Source organism: Melozone crissalis, unplaced genomic scaffold (genome assembly GCF_028551555.1).
Source record: "Melozone crissalis strain CALT ecotype California unplaced genomic scaffold, PUWL_Pcris_2 ptg000045l_1, whole genome shotgun sequence".
Classification (NCBI taxonomy): Eukaryota; Metazoa; Chordata; class Aves; order Passeriformes; family Passerellidae; genus Melozone; species Melozone crissalis.
In genome coordinates this window covers 20257449-20281689 of record NW_026535823.1, presented here as the reverse complement: position 1 = coordinate 20281689, position 24241 = coordinate 20257449, and positions in this window count along the sequence as shown.

Here is a 24241-nt window from a genome sequence, read left to right as displayed (position 1 = left end):
AGAGGAGGAAACTTGAGGCCATGAAATTTCAGGTCCAAACACTATGAGGTGCACTTAAACTAAATGCTGGCTGAAAGAATAAATGACTGTGGAATAGAGTAAAATCATTCTGGTTTTCCTATCATTTTCCCCAGCATATGGATCTGCTTTCTCCCCCAAGGCCTATGAAACTGCCATCTGACTTTATTGTTTCTGATACAAACCCTCATAAGCTGGGGAGACTTCTAGATGAACTGGCAACCCGGACATGAAATCAATGGCACAGGCAGTAGCAAAGGGTAGGTGTCATTGCAAGGCAAAGCCTTTGATGTGAAAGCCTTCCCTTATCCTCTTATCTAACCCTTGCCTTCCCATAGCCGTGCCTCATATTGTTCTGTCACTTCAGTATGTCAGGGTTGCTGTTATTGCAGCTCTGGGTTACCCAGCAGATGTTGCTGTGGAGTGGTACAGCACAAACAATGGGAGTTTAGTTCGTCCCTTTGATAATGCTAATAAAGCACACTGCTTGGGAAGTAAAATTGCTTAAAGATACATTACGTGTGAACATATCCAAAGTTTGAAGCTGAGACTTTTGCACAATTTCAGATAACTTTACATGTCTACAACTTTATGGGCAAGTTCAGATAGTGTTAGATGAACTTCAGTGCCTCACTTACCTGATATGACGCTGATACAACTGTTATATGTACCAGGGGTTTAGATCTTTAAGATTTAAAAGTGAATTATAAAATGAAAATCATAGCATAATGAATGCTAGCAGTTGTGCCTTAGTCTGCAGCACAGAGACTATTCAATAACTCAATGGGTTGCTGATATGGTCAAGCCTCAGAAGATTATTTTTTTCTTTTGTAAGAACAAGGGAGGTTATGATTGCTGCCATGTAGCTCAACAGGATCCTCAATATCTCTAAAGAAATGATCCCTCCCAGATTCAGATAACAGTTGACCATGTAATCTATCCAAAAACAAAATTGCCTTGAGGACATACAAGCCAAAGTTCACTTGTAGTACTGGTTCTTCTTTTATTAATCCCAGAAAGATGTCTGGCTGTAGTATGTCTGCAATATACTTTAGAGCAGCTTTGTTTATTTCTTACATCCATTCAAACACTAATAAGATGAGGAAATATGTAATTAATAATAATATGAGGAGGGGTGCCAAAGGCCATGACTTGCCTTCATGATGCATTGCTACATATCTGAACTGCTCTGCTAGTTTAAATACCTTACACAATGTTAACCTTATCTGCCAGTTAGCCTCTGTTACTATTTGAGGTAGGAGTGGGTAGGAGTTATTTCTGAGATGTGTGTGATTCCACAGTGTTGGGTTACACTTGAGAGAAAATGACATTTCAAATACATACATGTATAAAATGTACATTAAAGCAGGGCACCTTTAAAATACCAGTTCTGCTTCTAGGTCAGTGGGAGGCTCTGGCTTACTGCTACATTAGCGTTTACAAAATTCTTTGGCATTTATATCTTTTTATTTTACAAGTTTACTCTGAAAGAAGCTAGTAAAACAAAACATAGGTCTGCCCTCCCCCTGAAAGTCACTTTTATGTTTCTTTCTTCTTTAACATGGCAAAGTGGTTGTAAAACGTACTCTTGATTCTTAAATAAAACAGCATGTAAGTAGGATGGGTATGGGAAGTGGGCCCCTTTCTTGAGATTTTATAGACCGCACAGGACCTCAGACAGGAACAGTGATGCTAAATGTAGATTTATTTGTTAAGGGTTTGCACAGAGTGCTTTGTATTACTAAGTAAAGACAGCAGATACTTCTAAAACTTTCTAAGAAACTGTTAAGGCAAGGAGAATTATTTCTTAATGATCAAACTTAGTTCAGTTGTAATACAATTAAGGAAGAAATGGGTAATTGCAGAATAGCTATTCAGACTCCTGTGAAACTTAACAGGGAACGGGATTGCCCCTCTAAGAAGAATAGGACAGACCATATAATTCGACATCTGGGATCTAGGAAGACCCCCAGTTGAGGGTACTATTGAAATTCAAAACCAAGAAAGAAGTGTGTGAGGGGGAGCCCTGCAATAGCTGCAATTGTGATGCCTGCCTTGTTTATGATTAAAGCTGATTAAAAATGCAAAAAGTACATTTCATTGTAAAAAACAGTTAACTGGAAGAGAGTAAAGAAAAGGATTTAGGATTCAATTTTGCAATTTTTAAATCCAAGGATTAAATGTGGAAAGGAATAGATCTGCAGCATTTTGAGGATTGGGGTTTTTGTTTAAGACTGCAATTGTGTGCTCTTTTTTCCAAGGTAAGCGAATGTTAAGTACGCTGAGATGCTATTGCTCCATGCTTCCATGCTAATAAGGCGTGCTTCCCACAGTGTGTGACAGAAAGGATGAATACCATGCAGTGCTAATGGTTAATTTGTAGTGGCATGTGTGTTCCTTGAATGTTTGTGAAGTTTCATGATTCACCATCACACAATTGAATCACTCCTTTTTTAAAGATATAGCGATATGTAATGAGATGAAGCAATGCTGACAGGGTTTTTGAAAGATACATTGTCCTCCACAGCCTATTCACTTCATAATAATACCCCTTAAATTTGTTAATTTCTCACGATTTGGGGGCTAGAGTGAGTCCTCGTCAAATAATTTCGCTATTGACCATGGTTTAAAATGTTAATTACTGTGGAATTTGTCACAGATAGCATCAAACCACAGTGATACTAATCTATGTCATGGATTTGAAACTCCTTTGGGAAGCTCATATTTAGACTAACTGCTGAGTGAACATGACTGCTAAGATTACAGAGACTGTGGACAGTGAGGAAAAGCAGTAATGCTCCTTCTGAGTAGAAAGTAAACAATAGGGTGATTGTCTGCTTACACATTGGGGCTAAACAGCCCAACTGCTGAGAAGCTCTAGGTAAAAAACCTCCTATCAGCAAGGAGTCTTGATGTTTTCTTCATAGAGCTAGATGTTGTCAAGGATTCAGCTGAGCCACCCTAGTGAGTGTACAGGAAGCAAAACAGGATATTCTTGTATAGGCCCTGTTTCATGTAATTATGCAACACTTGAACTCTTGTGTATATTCCAGAATGGGTAACACACCTCTAAAAGGATCAGCAGCAACTAGTGACTGAAATATTCTTATGAAAAGTGCTCTTGATTGAAATCAGTGTGTTTACATTTTCAGTTATCTTTGGTAAAGATTGTTCCACCTCAATACACCCTCAAAATTAAGAAATTATTTTCACCCGGTTTCATTTCCTGTGTTTGTTTCTTTTAACAAGCAATCTAAATAATTTCCGCTGTCTCTTAAAAAGGAGCAATAAGGGAAATGATCAGGAAAATATCAGTACATCAGATATCCTCAGATATTTCTCAGGGATATGCTGTATTTGATCAAACATGGACAAATTCCCTGAGAGGCAGCTGAGCAGAGGTTCATGCCCAGTGACTCCCAGATCTGTACTGGGGGGCTTGGATACCCAGAAAATTCTGGAATGTGCAGCATGAGCTCTGGGCCCACTAGGTCCCTGTGTGTACTGCAGAAGCCAGAAAACACTGGAAGCTCTGGCTGACTGTGCATGCGCATGCACGTGTGTATCCGCATAAGTACACTATCTGCATAAGCAGTGTGCTGGGTTTATTTAAATGATCTGTTTCAATTAGAGTCTCTTTTGTTCTGTTTCTGTAAATAAAAACCACATGTTAACTTTTGAATAATCTCTGGTTTTAATAGCCTGAATGCTGCCATGTCCTGTTTGTACCACAGATAGTAATGAAACCGCTTTTATGAGTAAGAATCAGGGCTGAATATTAGAAATTAAGCTTTGTTTTCAGCAATAAGTTTGTGTTTTGTTTTTGTGTTTAGGGTTTTCAGTTTTTTTGTGTGTCTGGCAATAATGTTGCCCAAAGAAAAAATTTTGGCTAATGCAAAGTAATGGACATCCTTCTGTGGTCTGTGGATTACAGCACAAGCACAGATTTTTCCATCCCGTTATAAGACCACTCAAAAAGAAATCTGTCCTCCCTAAAACAGAAGAGGAAAAAACTTCTGGATCCTTTAATTAAATAATAGCAGTAACCCCATGTTAGACTTTCCTTGTTTTCTAATCTGTATGCACAAACCCAAATTCTACTGCTGAAACAGTGAATGTCAACCAGGTTGTAAGAGTGCAAATGATGGCAGAATAAGACAACTGATTTGTAATTTTTTTCCTGTTCTCAGTCTTCAGTGTAGCTGATGCCAGATAGCCTGCATTGATCTGTGCTCATACAGTTCACGGTGTGGAAGTCAGAGGGAAACCCGCTTTAGTTCTCATATCCCGCTTTTGTTACAGTTTGCTCAGGAGCTATAACCTGAGCCTGTGCTACTTTTTTTTTTTTTATTTATGAAGGGAATGGAACTGCATTATTCTGAGAAATGAAATAGGAATATTAGAATGAACAGAACAGGCACAAAACACAAATTTCTGTCATTTCCATAGCTCCAGGAATATTTTAATGGGGAAAATTTCCTGGAACTATTAAGCAGTTTCATGGATCTTTCCTCAGTGTTTCTTAAAAACAAACAAAAATACCTGCAGAAGAAAAAGATTTTGTTTTTAAATAAGAGAGTGGATTATTTTGTACTGGGGTGTCAGCAAGTGCTGATTTCAGTGCAAGGGAAGAAGTAAGACCACATGGCTGGGAACAAAGCAGGGGGGTGAGGCAGCTTCCCCAATCAACAGCGGCAAGCTGTCAAACTGGCTCAATTGTCATGTGAAATCTCAGCTACAGCAGAGATCTAGGCAAGAAATCTTTTTTTTTTTTTTTTTTTTTTTTTACAGTGCTTTTAGCCTAAAGAGTAACAGTTCTGTTAAATTGAGAAAACAACAATTTTAAAAAGTGTTCTGCAGAACCCCTGGTAAAGGTATGCATAAGCAGACTTATTGTGGCAAAGTGAGGCTGGGGTGTTTTCTTACATGTATTATTATTGAATTTGGTATTTTTTTCCTCCTTCTGATATGCTTTTTGTGCAGTCTTTTCTTTTTCATATATGTCCTTTCTGTACTTTTCTTTCAGAATTTGTTTGTTTTGCCTCCTTATTTTCTATTCATGATTAAGATTTAGACAGCTTCTTCATATTTGCTTATTCCTGGTGCTTTGTTTTAATTGTCACATTTCAATATCTTACTGCAAATTTTGTTATATTGCAAAATCTTGTATCTCTTGTTATTCTTGCCCTAGTTTCATATTATTTCATGCCCCTTTCCCAGAGTCTTGACCTCTTATTTAATTCTAATGAAAATTAAGCTTCAAAGTGCTTTGGAGGTATGACCAACAGCAACAACAACAAAATAAATTTAAAAAATTAAAAGAAATATAGATACCAAAATACTTTTTTTTTTTTTTTTTTTTTTTTGCCAGAGCTTTACAGTCCCCAGATTCTTTGGAACTTGTCACACACATCATTTTGAGTGCTTTAAATGCCATCATCTATGTTTCAGCAGTACATTACTTTCAAGAATTTTGGGCTTGAAACGTGGGTGAGAATAGCTGGGGGAGGGTGTCACGATCTCTGCCAAATTTAATTCTAGGGCATAATAAGCAGCTTTCTGAACAAAATTTAATTTGTTCTCCATCAAGCACAGCAGCCTGAGATATAGTGTAAATTATGGTGAACTCTTAATTACTTTTAGAAAGCTTTAAAAAAGCTTACCCTTCCCACCCTGTTCTTCCCAGACGTCTCTGGGAGAATTATCCTGGTTTCTATCCAACTCTTAAAGTCACTGTCACTTCTTGGGGTGCCTTTTCAGTACCCCCAGTGTCAATCTGATATCAGCAGCTTCCCCTGAGCGTTATCACTGCAGGTTCCCACCAGTAGGTGTGGTGGACAGAGTGCTCTGAAAAGGTTAATCAGCAGCATTCATTAATAACTAGGTAACAGTATCCAGCCTGCGGGCTACTGGTTGTTGGCAAATAGCTGGCGTGGTGCAAAGCTTGTAGTTTTTGTTCAACTGGTTGAGTGCCTTGTTGCCAGGCTTCCTGCTGGAGGAGGAGTTTGGCCGGACCGCTGGGGCGTGTTGAGCAATGGCATTCATTGAACAGCGCTGCTGGCACCTCCGGGACTTCCCAAGGCTTCACATCTCCACGCTGAGCTCACTACCACAAATTCAGTATTTTAAGCAAGAACAGAATAGCCTTCCCAAGGATCCTGATTAGCTTTTGGAGTGCTTCCACTGGTGCTGGTGTCCAGCCTGCTAGGCTGAACTCAGGAAAATGTGCGTGATTGTCAGTAGTCTTTTGACACTTTCCATCCGCTCCCTTTCATGTGATTAGAAACATGGATAAACTCTCCAAAGGCTTACTGAGAAAGACACAGAGAAGAGATCAATTTACAAAGGTAGGAAAAATGTCTGCGGTGCACACTTCTGCAGCAGCACAGCGAGCGTCCCTCCCTGCAGTGTCACTGTCACGCACACACGGGTGAGCAAAGCTACACAACAACGCAGTAAATAAATAAGGCCTTTGAGTCAGGCTAATCACTGGGTAGGCTCAGCCTGGGTTAATGGCTGAGATCGTGTCCTATTACACTGTTGACTAATGTACTTTTCAGACAGAAGTTTGTGCTGTAGACTTGGCCTCAGGTTTTCCTGGTTTAATATCTCTGTCAAAAAGGTGCATGTTCTTCATATATCTTTGTGTATTCATTGTGTTTTCTAGGTTAGACAAAATATTATTTTTCTAGCTGGATTCTATATTAAGATGAAAAACAAAACAAACAAAAAACAAAATTACAAACTTTCTGGTTTTGTTTGGAAGATAACACACCACAGCAACAAAAACAAAGAACAGAATAATTTTTTGAGGCCCTGTAATTATAAAAATAATATTTGAATTAGCTTTTAGGATTTTTAGCCTTTGTGTATCAGACTGATATTTTTCAAACAGGCTTATGGCTCACTCCAAGTGATTTTAGCAGCTCCAGTGGGGCTAGTTATGGTGTGAATTATTACTCAGCGTGAGTAAGGAGATCAGAACTAAGCCTAGATATGGTCAGAAGGAGAGAGGGTTTTGTCTGATTTGTCTATGATAGATCTGCCCTGCTGCTAACTCCCTGGTCTTTCATTTAGTTGCTTTTTAGAGACTTTTGTTAAGACTTGCAAGGAGTCCTGAGAGGACAATTGAGCTTTTATGGTTTTTTTGCAGAAGCAGGAAGAAAGAATCAAGTTGCTGGTTTTATGTTATTGTTGATTTATTTTATGCTTATCCTGTAAATATTTCTTTTTAAAATTTATTTAGAAAAAAACCAAAATCAACAAAACAGAAACCGCAAACAAACAAGAAATGTAAATTGGGCTTTGAGGAAGTAAGATAGTGAGCTTCAAGGCTGATCTGCAGATAAGAATTTCCCAAATATACAACAACATTATGATCAGCTTTTTGCGCAAGGAGGGTTAAAGCTTTTGTTTTCTAAGAGAACTGATTTCCATGTGAGCTTATCTCAGTTTAGAAAGGTTTAACGACTAGAGAAATCAGATTTTTTTCACAAGATGCTATAAAAATGAAACTAACTAGTACAGACTGTTAAAGTTAGTGGGCCATTGCTGGGCTCAGTGCCAAGAATGGACCTCAGGCAGCCTTGGGGTCCAGCTTCGCCTTGCACAGGGAAATCTCCTGGCCAAACTCCAGCTGTGATGATCCCCTGGGACCAGCTCACAGCAGGCTGGGCCTTCCCAACTCACCCTGCTCTCAGAGAAAGCTCCAGTTCTGGCAATAGAAACAGCTTCTCTTTGCCAGAAACTGTCTCCTATTCTCTTGTCCTTTCTGGTGCTTGTATTAAATAGTTACAGCAAGCCAGAGAATCTGTGCTGCAGGATGGTCAAAAGAATTTATGGCCTTTGGAGCCAGTGGGACTGAGTTTGCTCAGGATCATGCCCTTAGTTAGCGTCCTGCAGCAAAAAGGCCTAGAGTTTAGTAAGGAAACTCTCTCAGGGATTTATAGTATTGATGGCTGTAACCAAGCCTGGCAGCCCTTGGATCTTACAGCTCTCTCTGGGCCTAATCAAAGGCCATTGACGTAAACTAAAACATTTGACTTCAGAGAGTTGTGGATCAAACTCTGCGCCTACACTGACTGGGTTTGCCTTCCCCTCAGACACAACCTCACTTTAAATTCTTTTCTTCTGACAGGCCTGTAGCTTCATTCCTCTCTCTTAAGCTGGGAGGGCATTTCACAGCTCTCTCTAATGCCCAGAAGTGACTTTTCCCTTCTCAAGGTGCAGTTTCACATTATACCTAATTCAGTGTAACTGCTGGTTGATCCCAAAAGTCCCATCCCTGTTTTACTGATATCAGGTTTAAAGATCATAGAATCCTGGCAAGATGACTTGACACAAAATTAACCCAGTCCAACACACATCCCCTCTGGGCCGTTTGTGTCCCTCCACCACGACAAAATCCCTCCCTCCAAAAAACTAACCAAAAAGCAAACCGCCAAACCCAAAATGCCACTGTCTTTTCAGCAGTTTTCAACATTTGCCATGGATTAGTGTAATGTGACTCTGTGCCATGAGTCTCAAAAACTCTGCCAGGGGCATTACATAAAAGCAAAGTTAATTTGCATTAAGGCAGAGAACCCAGACAAAGAAAACATTCAGAAGAATTCAAATGAAAATGATACGAAAGGTATCATTACCAGCATATAAGGCCTAGTCCAGAAATATTAATTAGATACTGATCCGAAGATAACGGCTAAAATGGATAATACAAGTGTGAAAACTACCCTTAATTTATGTTATTATGCTTAATGTGATTCTCCTCTTATTTTTTACTCAACCCAGTCAGCTGTCAGTCAACATTTTTAGGATCCTGTTGGAAAGAGCTAGTTCTTCATTTTCAACCAAGTGTTCCTGGGCCACTGCAGATCTAATGTCACAGTAAACAGGGAATGTTTCTCTATTCTTTTATTTTTCTCCTGCAGACCTTGGTGTTTCCTTTCAAGTCCATTGTCATTGTTAACAAGTTAGTTTTTACTGCATTCTTTTGTCAAGACATTGATGCACAAATAACTTCAGATTTACACTATTAGCTTAATTGTTTTTCTTCTCTTTAGATATAAACTCATTTTAATTCCTTTTTTAAAATTTAGATTGTGTAAATGTCATCTACTCCCATAGTGTTCCCATTTCAAAGCATACACTTGAACCTCACTTAAAGTCTTGAACTCTTTTGCTTCATGTATGCATATTTTGAAAATAAAAACTCATAAAAGGACTACAATAACTATTACTAACCTCGAAATTTCAGCCTGTCTTCGTACCCCTATTGGGAGTCTAAGCAAGTGTTCTCAGTTTCCCTTGACACGGTAATGAGGAATTCTCCCTATGTGTTCTCTCTTCTTCATGGCTTGAAAATTAAAAGTTGTGTCTTTAGCCATAAGATGTGCAGCACATCTTTCTGAAAGATAAAGTTCATATCAGATTCAAGCCACCCAGCTGTTTCAGAGCTCTCCTTTTATATCAGGTTTTTAGATTTTTTTGAGTGGAATCTGACTTGCATATTAAAATTCATATTAATCGTAGCTTTTTGTGATACTTAATAACAGAGGTATTATTCTTTATCTTACATACTGATATACTATTCCAATTTTTTAAATGTGAGAATGTGTTCAAATTCCTATGGCAAAAATCACTCAGAAAGTAAGAAGCTACTTAAAATGAATGAAAGAAAAGTTCATTTTGAAAGAAGAGTTCATTTTGAAGCCATTACCACCATAAAGCTCCTGACTGCATCCTTGCAATGAAATATCTTACATTTGCCAGTAGTTTCCTAATGGTGGCTTGTAAATTAAATGTGTGATGCTAGAAGCTAAGTCCCTTAGGTGTTGTCCTCCAAGCAAAGGAGCTGCTAGAACCTTTTGGAAGAGAGATCTACATTTTCCAAACTCACCGATAAAGAAGCAGGTTTTTTACTTAGCATATATTTTTCACTTTGTATCTTCTGTGTCAACTTTTACCAGCACAAGTCCTCCCACTTTCATCTGGGAAGTTAGAGGTTTGGTTTATATGCTGTGTAACATAGTTTCTTATTCAGGTAAATGGAAAAGTGTATTGGAATGTCTTCTGATTAATTTGTTGGAAGAAGCTGAGGTCCTTGCCACTCAGATCCTTTTGAAAATCTCAGCTGTGTGGTATTTGTGCACTCATGTCTCTGGAATGTAACATCAGTGAGAAAAGGCACCAACTCTCAAGACGTGACTAACCATCACCTTCCTTGAGAATTAGTTATTCCTTTGTCTTAGTTCATGAAGTAAATTAATACAAATAAGGATTTTCTAGCAGTGCACTGTTTAAAAAAATATATGGGTGGACTTAGAAGTCGATCAGAGAATCTCTGACTGGAGTATAAATGTGTGGGAAGTGTAAAAATGTTTCCTTCATTTTCTTGATATTTCAGCTCTGGAAATATCTGTACAAATACAGCAATACCATTGTTTGCTCATACATCTCTGGGTTCTCCATAGAGAAAAAAGGCCCAGGAAACACCAAGGCTGGTGGGAGCAGGATAAGAAATATGTGCTTTGCAGAGGGTCTTTCATATCTTCTTTTGCGTCCATTGTCAAGCTCAGTGACTCTGTGCTTGCAGGAAGAACAAGGATGTCTTTATACAAATGTGGAAACTCCCCAAAGACTGAATTTTGTTTGTACCCTCAGAGAAGAAAACTGGGCAGTGCTGGCTTCAGATGTGTAGTGTGTTGATTTTGGTTAGATTCCCACTAAGCCACTCTATCACTCCTTCTACTTAACTGGACTGGGAAAAGAAAATAAGATAGAAAACAGCTCATAAGTTGAGATAAGGCAGTTTACTAAAGCAAAAGCATGCACAAGCAATGAAAAATCCCAAAGATTTTGTTCCTTAATTCCCACCAGCTAGTGATGTCCAGACATTCTCAAAAAGCAGGTCTTCAGTATAGGCAGTGGTTGCTGTGGAAGGCAAATGGAAATAACAAATTGCTCTCCTTCCTCCTTCTTTTCTTAGCTTTTATATCTGAGCTTATATATATGAACAATATCATAAGGTATGGAATATCCCTTTGGTCAGTTCAGGCCAGTTGTCCTAGCTGTGTCCCCTCCCAAGATTCTGCCCAGCCTACTGGTGAGGTGGGAATGTTGGAGAGACAGCTCTGATGCTGTGCCAGCAGTGCTCAGCAGTGGCCAGAACACTGGTGTGTTATCAACAATTTTCCAGCTACCAGTGCAAAGCACAGCACTGTGAGGGCTGTGCCATCCATCTCAGCCAGACCTAGCACAAGATGTGACCTCTGTAGGCTCAGCAGCACTTTCACATTTAGCTCCAGATATTAGGATGTTCAACTCTGTCAGCCTTGCGTTGTCACAAGCTCCCTGTCAAGTTCCCAGCTTTTCTCTATCCCCTCTTTCCCACTGATATTTTTTCTCAGAATCTGGGGAGATGTAAATAAGATGCTGTTGCAGAGAAAAACCAAGAAGATAGTTCCCAAAACCCCTTGCATTTCCCTAGGACACCTTTAAGCACTTTGGCCAACTCACACCATGTGCACAAAGATCTTTTCAAGGTCACTGCACCTCCAGAATACCAGCGCTCCTGCCATGCCAATACCAACCGCTTGAATTCTTGGCTACATCACTGAGGAAAAGCTTGAACTAGTGACTTCCCTGTCACATGCAATGTAGGCCAAACATGCCTTCATGAAATCCAAAACATTGTCATCAAGCTCTAGAGACTGTTATGTTCTGTGGGCTTTTCCCTGGCCTGGGAAATTTATGACCTAGGCTCAGCTTTATGTTCTGCCAAATTCAGTGTGAAAACTCCTCAAACAGAGCATACCCAGCAGTCTACACTGAGTATCAAAACAACTGCTTTAATACTATTTTGTTTCTGCAGATCTTTGAAAGGCTTTTTATGTGCTCAAAGCAGGGCAACAAGTTTCAAAACCTGAAAAAAATTATTTTCTATCTCTCCATCAGTTCTAATTATGTGACCTTTCCCAAAACAGGTTCTTTTCTTCTCAGAAGCCATGGTAGTGGCTAAAGACATGGCAACTAATTTTCTCACATAGCTAATTCTATTGCTGAAAGACTCAGATTCACTTTCAGTAATTTCCCTTGATTCTATGTGGAGGGATAGAATGTAAGAAAATATAGTGCAGAAGGTAGTCTCACACCTGAGGAGCTGCAGCTGCACTAATCACCAGAGGATTAGTGGATTAGGATTAGGAACAGGCCTGCCCTTAATAGGCCACAGCTGTGTCCAATAATGATGAGTGCTACAAAAGAGTGGGTTAGCTGGGTGAGGAGAGAATTGGGGTTTGTTTGTTGGCTGTGCTTTGAGGAGCTGGCCATGAGAAATCACTGTGAAGGTATGGGACCTTTGCAATGAGATGACAACGCTTCTCTGTATTCCCTGCTGAATAAAAAAGCAAAGAAGGTATTTTCCAAGTTAAAAGCTTTTCTAGATCTCCTTATTTACAGGGATATAAAATTAGTGTAGCATTTGCCTTTCTCAGAAATAAAAACTTGGGCCAGAAGATTTGCAAGTTGCCTTGTTTTTACTCATTTTTATAGGAAAAAAAATCTTAAAACTCATTCTGTGAGTGTAAATTTCACTGTTAAGGGCAGATGAGAGCACATTATGAGGTTTCCCAGTGTATTTTGTTCTCCTTACCTGATTCCCTTGGGTCTTTTGAATCCATGTATTGCTTTCATAACTTCTAAAAATCCTTCCTTTGAAAGTTTGCTTTGTGTTTCCTTTTTCTTTTAATATGCTAAAGTTGTTTGGAGTTTTTAATTACCTTTATGCCAGTGTGTACTATGAGTGCACAAAAAAGCTCTATCAACTTCTTTCTGTTTGCAATTTTATTCTGAGATGGTTGTTCCCAAAGCTATCCTGAAATTTCTCCCTCAAGACAAAACAAATTTTTCTTGTTAGATATAAAAGAGTACTTTTTCTTATCCAAAATTAAATATTCCCAGGAGAAATACTGTCTCGTATTCAGAATACTGCGTTTTATCATCTTAAGAGAAAGGCATCCAATCTCTCTTCTAGCTCATATAGTAGAAAGATAAGCTGTAGGACTTAGTCATGGTGAGAGGCTACCTAGAACAGAGGCTAGACAGTGTTAAATGAATAAAGTAGGTATTTATTTAAAAGACCTTCAAAGAATACACCTTGGGCGGTACAGGAGCTTGGCTGAGTCTACACCCAAGAGAGATGAGGGATCACAGAATTTCACACTCTTATAAGTTATGTATTGGGGTTAATTGTCCAATTACAGCTTCAGGTTATGAAGTCTCATCCTTCCAGATTGCTCTCCTCAATTCACTGTTGTTTACACTTTTTGGGCCTCAAGCTGTAATGGTGTCCTTGGGCTGGAAAAGCATTGTTTTGTCCAACTAAACTGTGAAGAGAACTTGCTGACACTCTATATGAAGTTCAGAGTTACATACTAATGCAGTGTAGAGTCTGGAAAATATGATAGCTAAAACTTAAGGCATCAATGGAGCTGGGTTTCACAGAATCATAGAATACCATGCTGGAGGGGACCTGCATGTTGTCTGTAACCCTTTATTCCATTCCATGTTTCCTTAAACGCTTCCGCTTCTCAAGCGCTGAATTTTAGGTGGGAGGAGGTAGGAAAATAAAACTGAGCCTTGCACTCAGAAGGACATCATGTCTAGCGTTCCTTTGCTGAGGATCAACTTTCCAGGCAAGAGACCAACCAGCAAGACAGGCTGGCTCTGGGCCTCTTGTGGCATGGGCACACTTAGCATGGCAATGGAGCAGTATCTTCCATCTACCTTCTGTAATAGAAATTGTTTCCCACTTTCATAAGTGAGGGATATTTCCCCTTATTTCCAACTAACTAAAGTCATGGGGGTAGTAGAAGGGAAGGTGTAACTTCTAAAGGGAAAAATGGTCCCCATTTCCTAGAAGGAGCACAATAAAATAATTGTCTTCTGTATCTTAAGCATCTGTTCACACATGATTTTTTCAAAAGCAATGGTGTATCTACAGCAGAAAAATGCAAGCATAATCTTTAGCAAATTCTAAAGCTGTTATGGTTAAGCTGCAGACTTACACATCTAAATCACACTATCTTTTAGTGAAATGTGTTAAGCTTTCCTTCTCTGTATGAGCAGATAAAGAGTACTGTGCTTTTCCTTTGTTATAAATCTTGCCTAAAACTTTAAAATAACACATTGAAATAAGTTATATCTATTCTTGAATTATTTAAAAAAAACTGTGTAAAAGAGACTGTCCTCCATAGGCCTGTAAGTTTAGTGCTGACATGACTCTTTTATATGGCCCGTTCAAGATAGATGATAAAAGAAAGTAGCTCTTTTTCTGTGTTGGAGATACTTGAAAAACATAATTTTAAAATAACTACAGGCTTAAACCCTTGAGAAAATTTATTTCTAACATTGTATTTTTTCAAGCATGTAGCCTTTTAATACAACTATTGCAGACCAAAGCATTAAGGAAAGCTGTTGAACCTCAACCTCTCTTTTCTACCCCACACTTTGAAAACAGAATATTTCTAAATGAGTGACCATTGCCAACCTGAGCCAGAGGGCAGCATTCACCACCTTGTGGCATACTGCAACTTCTGATGAATCTCAGCTACTTTTTAACTCCATTTTCTCTGTGCAGTACCAATCAATGCATTTAAAAATGGCTTGCCTCATATGGCCTATTGCAAAATTGTTAAATGAATAAATGACATTGCCATTAGTGTTCAGTTATAAATACATTTGAATTTTAAACTGAACATATGCTGCTTCTTTGCTTGAAACTACCAGCTTTTTCTTGCAAAAACTGCCACAGACCCAGGCATGCCATAGTAATAAAATTTAGGATTGAGGATGTCAGAGCTCTTTTAAGATGGTATCATTATCTGAATTTGATTCATTAGATTCTAAAGAAGTTTCTTACTTGAGGCTGCACAGTGATCAAAACTGATACAGGAATAGAGCTCCTCTGTCTTAGCTGTGATCTTGATTTAGTTCCTCCTTTACTACTCTGGGTATCAATTTCAAAATAAGCTTTTATTTATGGGTTTGGTGTTTTGTTGCAAAGCTGTTGTTAATTTTGTTTCCTTTGATAATATTAAGTGTCTTCCATCTCAACTTAATACCAAATTTCTACAGCCAATTCAGGCTGGAGAATTCCTTGAATACTTAGTTGTTTGTAACTCCAGTTTCCCACTCTCCCCCCCCATAACCATTACATAATCATTTCTCCCAATAAAATATTTTTGATCAGAAATGTATGAAAGACTAGAAGATATTTCTTGGCTTCAAGACACATGCAAATCACTTATTTCAGAGAGAGCAAGCGATAAGATAAACAAGTTAAAAAAAGAAAAAAGTAATGAAACACTTGTCTGCTTCATTTGGCAAAGAATAAGTCTGGAGATTTTATTGAATATCAGGAGTGAGCAGAGGAGAAAGTAAGGGAGGGAGGTGGATGCAAAGATTATATAGGGATGGGGACAATTTGCTCTCAGTTTAGTTTGTGGAAATATATGCTTAGCCATAATGTCAAATCCTGAAGTAACTTTGCTAAACCTGGTGGAAACTTGCTTGCATTACCTGAAGTATTTTTGCTTGCATTACCTGAACATTTTCTGTGTTGATTTCCAAAGAATATCTCCATATTTGAATGAGGATAGCTGAAAGTGAAGCTTGGCCAGAATTTCCCAGATGATGATGAGAGGGTTTTAACTGTGTTTTGTTTCACAGCAAGTGATGGGGGAGTTTTAATCTGTAGTGGCTAAGATCAGTTTGAAACTGTTTGCAGCTGAGTAGTGGCCATCACTTTGAAATTTAAGAGAAACCAAACATATTTCAGGAGATTTATTTCAATCACAGATAGGAAACAATGGGGTCCCATGGCAAGCTGGGAGTCTGCTCCTTTTAAAGGAGCACATGCCACTTCAAGGAAAAAAAAGCATGAAAGGAAGCAGTGGTGTGCAAATCAAAATAACCCCTTTGTCTTTCTGGATCCATGCTTGGGGAAGAATAGAGTGTAGGGGAAGAATTCAGACCTGTCTTTGTTCAGTCTCCAAAGGCAACTACTTTCTCTCTGGATGAGAAGGAAATTTAGTTTTAATGGTGGTGGAAGCCTTCCTTTATTTTAATGATCAATACAGGCAGTTGGCAAAAATGCTGTCTTCAAATAACTAATTGTTGTAGATTAGAAATTAATTGGTTTGGGTTTGCTGTTTTGGTTGGGATTTTTGTTGGTTTTTTTTTTTTTTTTTTTTTTTTTTTTTTTTTTTTTTTTTGTTACTGCCGTTCCACTGCTACATAAGATTCATTGGTTTTTCACCTGCTGTCAGCCACCAAACTGAGCTTCTGGATTCATTCTGTCCTTTGCTTTTTTGCTAGATAAATACAGATTCATTTCTGGTGAGGGGTGTGATTAAATGTATAATGTTCTGCCTTTTTTATCATGTTTTATGTTTTTTATCATGTTTTACTTTTTTAATGCTTGTAATGTTTGTATCTTAAATCCAGAAATATTTTGTGCTCTTTTTGCAGGTGACAGTACTCCAGGGACACCTCTTTACCTGAAGCTGAGCAGAATGACACCTAATCTTGGGTAAGAGACCTGTTTGATTGGAGGTGCTACTGTGACAAACATAATTTGATGGCTCCTTCCTTGCTGTTTCCTTTCATCCTTTTTTAAAGCATTGCTGATGGAGTTGAGTTGAAGGTAGGCCCCTCTAAATTTTTCATGTGCATTTATCCCCTGAATTAATGTTATCTTTGGCAATTTTCACCAGTTGTTCAATGCAGTGCTGCCTGCCTGCCCTCTGAGCTTTCAGGCTAGCTCAGGACCCAGGCTCAGATCACAAAATTGCAGCATGACATGCTGCCACTTAAGCACTTAATTATACCTAGGGAGACAAGGATCCACATTGTACCCTTTACAATAGAGCCACAAGAAGAAACAAAGTCCCAGTGCCTTGCTAGCCAAAGGGATCTTTGCCAGCACCAGGTGGTGGGAAGCATGAAGAAGTGAGTGGGGTGACTCCTGGCACTGCCTGTGCAGTCATGATGACAAGTTTTTTAAAAATGCTGCTTTTGAGAGAGAGGCCAGTAGTGTTTGGTGTCAAGAGGCTGAAAAGGTGCCATATGGGGCTGAAAAGCCTGCTAGTCATTCCTGATGAACCATTTTCAGTGCTCCCCCTCCTACTTGGATGGCTGTACTTACCTGGCTACTGTGCTCTTGCATCCAGGTTTTGCCAAGTGGTTATCTTCCTGCTTGCACCTGTTTATTCTGTATCTGCCTCTCTGGATGGCAAAGTCTGGAGGGGTGCAACCAGTTATCAATGATTCTGTTGGGATTTTTCTGTCTGGTTGAGCTAATTTCTCCTGGAGTTCTACCAGTGGTCTAATTTAATTACCTTGTTTCATATCCAGTTTTAGTGGGAAATGCAGAGGAGGACAAAACCATGAAATTAATCTATTTGAATAACCATGTACTGTGTTTGTTTTACATCACCTGTGATATCTGTACACAGCTTCTCTTTTCTAGTAATGATGGACAGTCTCTAAGTCATTGGCCAGGGGCAACTAGTGTAATGGCAAATGTAGGTGTTGCAGAATTTCTGAGCTTTGTAGCTTAATGTAAGTTACAATACTGCTTGCTTTCCTTGGAATACAGACACCATCATGCTGCAACTTCATCTTAAAGACTTTTTTGTTCTCTTACTAGAAGGAAACCTGGCTTTGTATAAGTTTATTTGGAGGATCCAAGTATGTTATATAAATTAATTTTGTGCTAGATAGATGTAGCCAAAAAGAATTGCTAGAATGTTTAGAGTGGATGAAGATCTGTATTTTGTATAGCCACTGACTGATGTAGAGGGTTGAGGCATTGTGATTTGCTCTCCTGTGTCTCTGGTTTGAATTTATAGGAGAATAATAGCACCACGCTTGATGGCATACTATAATGGGACACTGAAGTGTCACACTGCAAGGTGTTTAAGGCAGTAATAGAAAAATATCACTTTAAAATAGAAAGGTGGATAGTCAATGCTTAGGGCTTTCCCTGGGACTGGTTTTGTTGGAGGTTATTTGACAAAATCTCATCTTTTTAACGATTAAATGAAACAAGTATCTCTCTTCAAGAAAATGTATCTGTTATGTATTTGAAGACAGGTTTACTTTGTATTCTACAGAAGCTGGACACGCAAATAGAGTATTTGCTTATAAATTCTTATGGTCATTGAGGAGATTTTATCTAATTCTTTTCTTTTAAATGAAAAAATTATGACAAAGATTTTAAGCCGATGATTGGGATCCAAAGGACAGATAATGCAGACTCCAACAGCGTTTGTAATAGTTCAATTCTGTAAGTGAAATATGTTCTCTATCTCGAAAAAGAATGAGAATACGAAAGATGTTGTGTCAGTGATTCTTCAGATTTTCATTCTATTGATCAGAGTTGAAGAAAATGTATTTCCATACACCTATCTCCTCTTTCAAATTTCCAGTCTCAGTTCTTTGTGTGCTCTGTGGAGAGGCTGTATACAATTATGCCTTGCTAGTAAAACAAGATAAAATAATATAATCCCATTGCATTGTCACAGAGATAAAGCATATGGTAACTTTTTGTTTTAGTTGATCAGCAGGGTGGCCTAGTAAAATGAATTCCCATCTCCTGGCTTTGGCTTATCTTCTGATTCCTGAGAGACACAACAAAGAAAAATAACAATAATAATAGAAGTCGTATTTTTGCTTTCGTTTGATGTGAATATTGCAAGAGTGGAGTCTCATGACGGAAAGGACAAATAATTGTGTGTACTACCTGAACATCAATGGCATCACATGCTGCAGTGTGATTGTGTTGAAATGTTGGACTTGTGAGATAATTATTACACAGTTATAATAACAGTAATAAAACCACATTGAGTATGCTATCACCTCTAGCCTGGTTATAATTGGTACCACACCTAAAGGTCCTAAATTAGGTCTGCTCAAGTACAAAACATAAATAGCATAAGTTTCTTCCCTGAACAACTCACATTTTTAGTGTTTTCATTTCTGGAATGTGCCACTCCTGTCAATTATTGCAAACATTTCCCTGAAAAAGGCTCTGAATCTCATCTGCAAAGCTTTCTTTATGTATCCAAGAAGAGCAGTCAAATAATCAAACTGTTATTTTCTCAGAAATAAAAAATAGGCAGCTTCTGCACTTTGTATGTTTGACTTGTTAAGAGTGGTTGTCCTCTCTTGGTTTGAGCAGCCTGGAAGGAAACACACAGCACCTCCTGCATTGCATCTTGCTTTGCATGAAAACACTGCCGAGCTTCCAGACAGGGTTTTAGCTGAGGCCATGCTGGTTAATTTTGTTAAGAGTCTCACCATATAACTGATACTAGAGAATTAAGAGAGGTTGTTCTCTGTGGGCTCTTTTTCCCTGTTGTGCTGTGAAAGAAGAGTGAATTTCACAGGTACCAAATGTATTTGCCCACCTCTTTTTTGCACCCCAGAGAAAGACTACTGCTCAAATCGCTGTACAAAACCCCTCTGAGCCACGTTCAGGAGGCCCTGAATGCCTGTGCTTGGACTAGGGCTCTGCATCTTTATTAGCAATTCCTGTTAAAACACCTTAAATTTTGTGGCGGCTATCACAAGGCAGGATCATTCAGAGAACCTGCATATCATAGTGATGTCCTTCAAAGTCTTCACCAGCCTCTTCCCCTCCTCCCACCCTTCAGAAAGCGCCGTAGAGGGGCTGCCTCTAGGAAGGGCTTTAAAGATCAGCCTCACTGCCGTTCTCTAGCGGGGGGGTTCTTGTGCCCCCTTCTGAGGCCACTGAGAAGCAGCAAAAGCTATATTCCTGAGCCTGTAATAGATGCAAATTGTGCAGATGAAGGAGACGAAGCTCTAACAGCCGTTGAATGCAATCTGTGAACACTACTGTTTCATTTATAGTGATGCTACCTAGGCATTTGCACTTAAAAGGAACAATAAAGAGGTGTCAGAACAATCGCAAGGCTGCAGAATTGAAACTGCGGCAAAGACGTTTTGAGCCATGTGAAATGTTGCCTGCAAAAGATCTCCTTTCTCCGTTAGTTTTTGTTATTACTGAAGGCTGCTCTAGTTCTCCTTGTTTTATGACACCGACTGGTTCATTTGCCTTCAAAGACTCAAGATGCAAAGAGGCAGGGAAACAAATTAAGTCAAAACTGCAGTAGCTGGTGAAAACTGCACGAAGAATGTCATGGCTGCTCTTTATTTGTCTATTTAGGTTTGAAGTAGCTTTGCTATACAACTGGATGGCTGATTCACTAACTTGCCAGCTGCCTCTAGCAGGCTGCAGTAGAGTTGCTGTAATGTTTCAGTGTTATTCTTGCTTGCAGGACAAAGGGCTGAGCCTCAATTGATGCAACCTTTAGAGGTATGCATATTACCCTGGTGAGGATCTGAACTGCTGTTGCCTTTTAGTCTTTTTATTTGAACTAGAGAAGAGGTTTTGAAATAGAGAAGGTGAGAAATTGCGCACTAAAAATTTAAATACAAATCTGGTGGCTGTCAAACAACAGACAGTTACTGATTAACAAAGAATAACGGGCTTGCATATAGTGTCCTGTTAAAAGCACAATAAGCTGTGATTGTGTGCTGAGATTATGATTATCTGCAAGCACTTGCTACTTACTGCCTGCAAATGTGAAAGCTATGTGTGCCTAGGAAAAACAAGGAAACAGAGGATTTGCTGTACCACAGTAGGTGTGTTCAAAGTGCCCTAATCCTACTGAATAAGAGCAAATACTGCTTGAAAGGAAATATGGAGTTTAAAAACGGAATATATATGATTTGTAAAAAAAAAAAAAAAAATGGAGTAAAACTGTATAAATTTTAGGGTATGATTGGCTTTGTAGTTGCACCAGATTAAGATGCATTAGAGGACCTGTTGTCATTCTGGATCTTCTAGACATCCTATGGGATACTATTATCTGATTTTTATTAGTATCAGTCATTTGAATTCCATTAGTGTTCAGAGACCCTGATTTAGACTCAGTCATAGTAATGCAGCTGTATCACAAAGAACTCACAGGTTAAATAGACAGAATAGGCAATTAGCAGGCAAATGTCCCACAACTAAAGAAGATCAAATTACCTAAGGCCTTGTCATATCTTAATGTTAGTTCACTTTGTTTTTTACATACCTCAGTAAAATGAGTAATCTGTAAAATAAGAGTGTGCTGTTCTGGTATTTTGGAAAAGTTTGAGGAAAACTAATGATAGCAAAATGCTCTCAAAATGTTCTATTTAATATGTTATAAGTTTAAAGTGATGATTTTTTTTCATATAATATGAATTTGAACTGTGTGAGTCTCTTGCATCTTTAGCTTTTAATGAGGAATGTATTTCCCAGGGAAATGCAGCAGGGGCAGCAGGACTGTTTGTTTTAATAGTTCTGTGTGTGGGTCTGAACCTGTGAGTGAACAGGAGATCAGCAGGGCAAAACGTGCCCTAAATGCTGTAAAGTCTTATACAATTGTGTCAGGCAGTAAACCCAAATGAACTTGCAAAGTCATGCACTAGTTCAATTTTGGAAAGGAAAACCTGGCTTTGAAGTCAACCAAATCAATCCCTAGTTCAAATTAAATTTGGAGTATCCTGTGAAGCTCCAATACACAACTCCAATAACAATCAGCACTTAAGGTGCAGGCAAATAATGTTTCATTTAAAAGAAATTGGATAAGGATTACTGACAGAGAAAGTTTTTGATGCTGTTTTGTCATTAAAGTCAAATTATAGCATTATTGTCTTAATCCCATATGTCTCAATCATCTCCCTCTCCCTCGGTCTCTCTTTAATGCACAAAAAGCCCCATGCATGGTTGGTCTTGTGTCTTCATCTCATTAAAACCTCGCCATGCAAATGTATCATAAGTGTTGCCTGAAGACTTCTGTCTCATGCAAAATTTAGCTTAAACTCTACTGGCATCAAATAATTTGTTATGCACAAACCTTCTGTTTGGTTTGCTGACATTCCTCCTTAGCTGGCTCTCATGGCGATTCATTATCTTGTGATATGGATTTCCAAGTATCATCTTTGTATTGATTTTTATATCTTTAATAACCACTCCACAGAAGATGGCTCCACTTGGTGTCATTGATCGCATCAAAAATTCAAGGCTTACAGAAATACTAGACTGCTAATTGGTAGCAGAACATTTCAGACTTCATCTTAATACAGTCTTAATCTTCTGCACTAACCTGACTTGAAGATTTCCTTATTAAGGCTAAAGGGAAACTTGTGAATAACTGGAAATTACCTGGTGAGCAGAGGTAAAAGGCAGTAAGTGGAAATAACAAGGGTTAGATCTGAAAAACAGCTCTCTTTTGTCTCTTCCTCTTCACCGAAGTATCCTCCTTGAGGAAGAAGCAGTACATAATTCTAGCTGTAGAAAAAAAAATGTACGTTCACAGCATCCCATACTATGCAATGGGCCAAATGGCATTGAGTTTCTGATGAATCAAAGACAGTTATTAGGTTTGACAAGTTCAAAAATGTGTGCTCTGGGTCACTTTTTTCAAAAATAAGTGATCAAAGAAAGGTAATTTTAATTTTTAATTTTTCATGTAAAAATTAAGGGCTCTATTTGTAAGCTAGACAGCCAAGTCTGGGCTAGGTTTGAATCTAGAATATCTGAAAGTGTGGGCTAGAACAACAATCTGAGAGTCCTTCAGTCTGTTTCATTTGCCTTGATGAGTTGTTTAAAGCCTCTATCTCGTTAGGTTTTTCAGCAATGTGGTTTGTCAATGACAAGGAGGTGATCTGTGTGTCCATATTTTTTCATGACTGTTATTTTTTCACTAAGTGACACTTTTTCACTAAGATTTTTCCCAGGATTTTGCACTTTTTGTATTCTAAAACTTGAAAGCAACTGAAAATAAACCACACTGAGTTATGGGGAAGGGTTTTTTTAGAAAATCCAGTGATAGACAAAGAATATGTAGAGACAGCAACATGTTAAAATCAGGAAAGATAATTTCTCAAAAAAGCTGCCCTTGTAAATTGTTAAAAAGCTGTTAAAAAAAAGTGTCTTCCAACAGCCACATGGTCTGTGGATTAAACATAGCAAGGCAGATTGTCCAGCTACTACTAAGAGTATCAATCAGGGCTACTCAATCAGTTCTTGCCAATAAAAGGCATTGAGACAGCACCAAGTCTGCTGGTTCAGTCAGACACTGCATGCCATCTGTGCAGTGGGAGCTGCCTGGTATGTTTCCTAAAAGATTAGAAGAACAGTTAGAAACATAGGATCTCCCACAGGAATGTGAGAGACATCATATATCTGGGAACTTGGTGAGAATAAAAATGAAATGTGTTCATAGAGCAGGCTGGAATAACCTTGGTCCCTTTTGACCTCTGTGGTAAGCAGACCTCTTTTTCCACTAGACCCTATCAAGTCTGTCAGGTTAGCACTAGTTTCTTTATGAACAACCTAAATTTGGAGCTGGCTGTAAGAAACTCACATTATTCTCATAAAGTCCAATCAAAAACACATTACACGGTTAATGCATCCATACACCTCTCATGCCTTTATTATGTTCCTGTTGTCACTCTCAGACTGAGAGGAAATTGTTCACATCAACCAAATCTTCTCAAACAGGAATCTAGCAGCTCTTTTCATTTCAGATTTTTACTGTGTTCATCAGTATCCTGACTGAGGAATGTATTCATGGAGTAAACCAATCAGTCAAGGAAATGCTGTCTTTTTATTTCCAGAGAGAGGAACAGAAAATATGAGGCCAGTCTAAGTGCTGCTCATTTACAGGGGTGAACAGTGACTCGTAGATTTTTGTCTAGCCCTGCAGAACAATTCCTGTGAATGATTATATATGAATGCACTCCTTAGCCATCAGAATCTCTGAGGGATTTATGGTTTGGCCTGGGGTAGGCTGTGTGATCAAGGACAGGGATATAGCTGGAATGTAGTCTAAATTTACTGACTTCCAACTTCGTGTTGTTCCTCTTAGTTTAGAATTGGCTTTCATTAAAAAAAAATACCTTTGTAAGCATTCAATGACATTTATTATGGGCGTGATATTTATTATGGACATGTACACTACCTACCAATAAACAGAATTGGAAGATGCAACGCATTGACAAAAATTTGGTGGCTCTATACTTGTACCTGAATGCAAATGTAAGCACCTCTCCTCCTTACCTGCCAGTAGCAACAGAATAGTCATAGCAGAGTAGCAGAGCA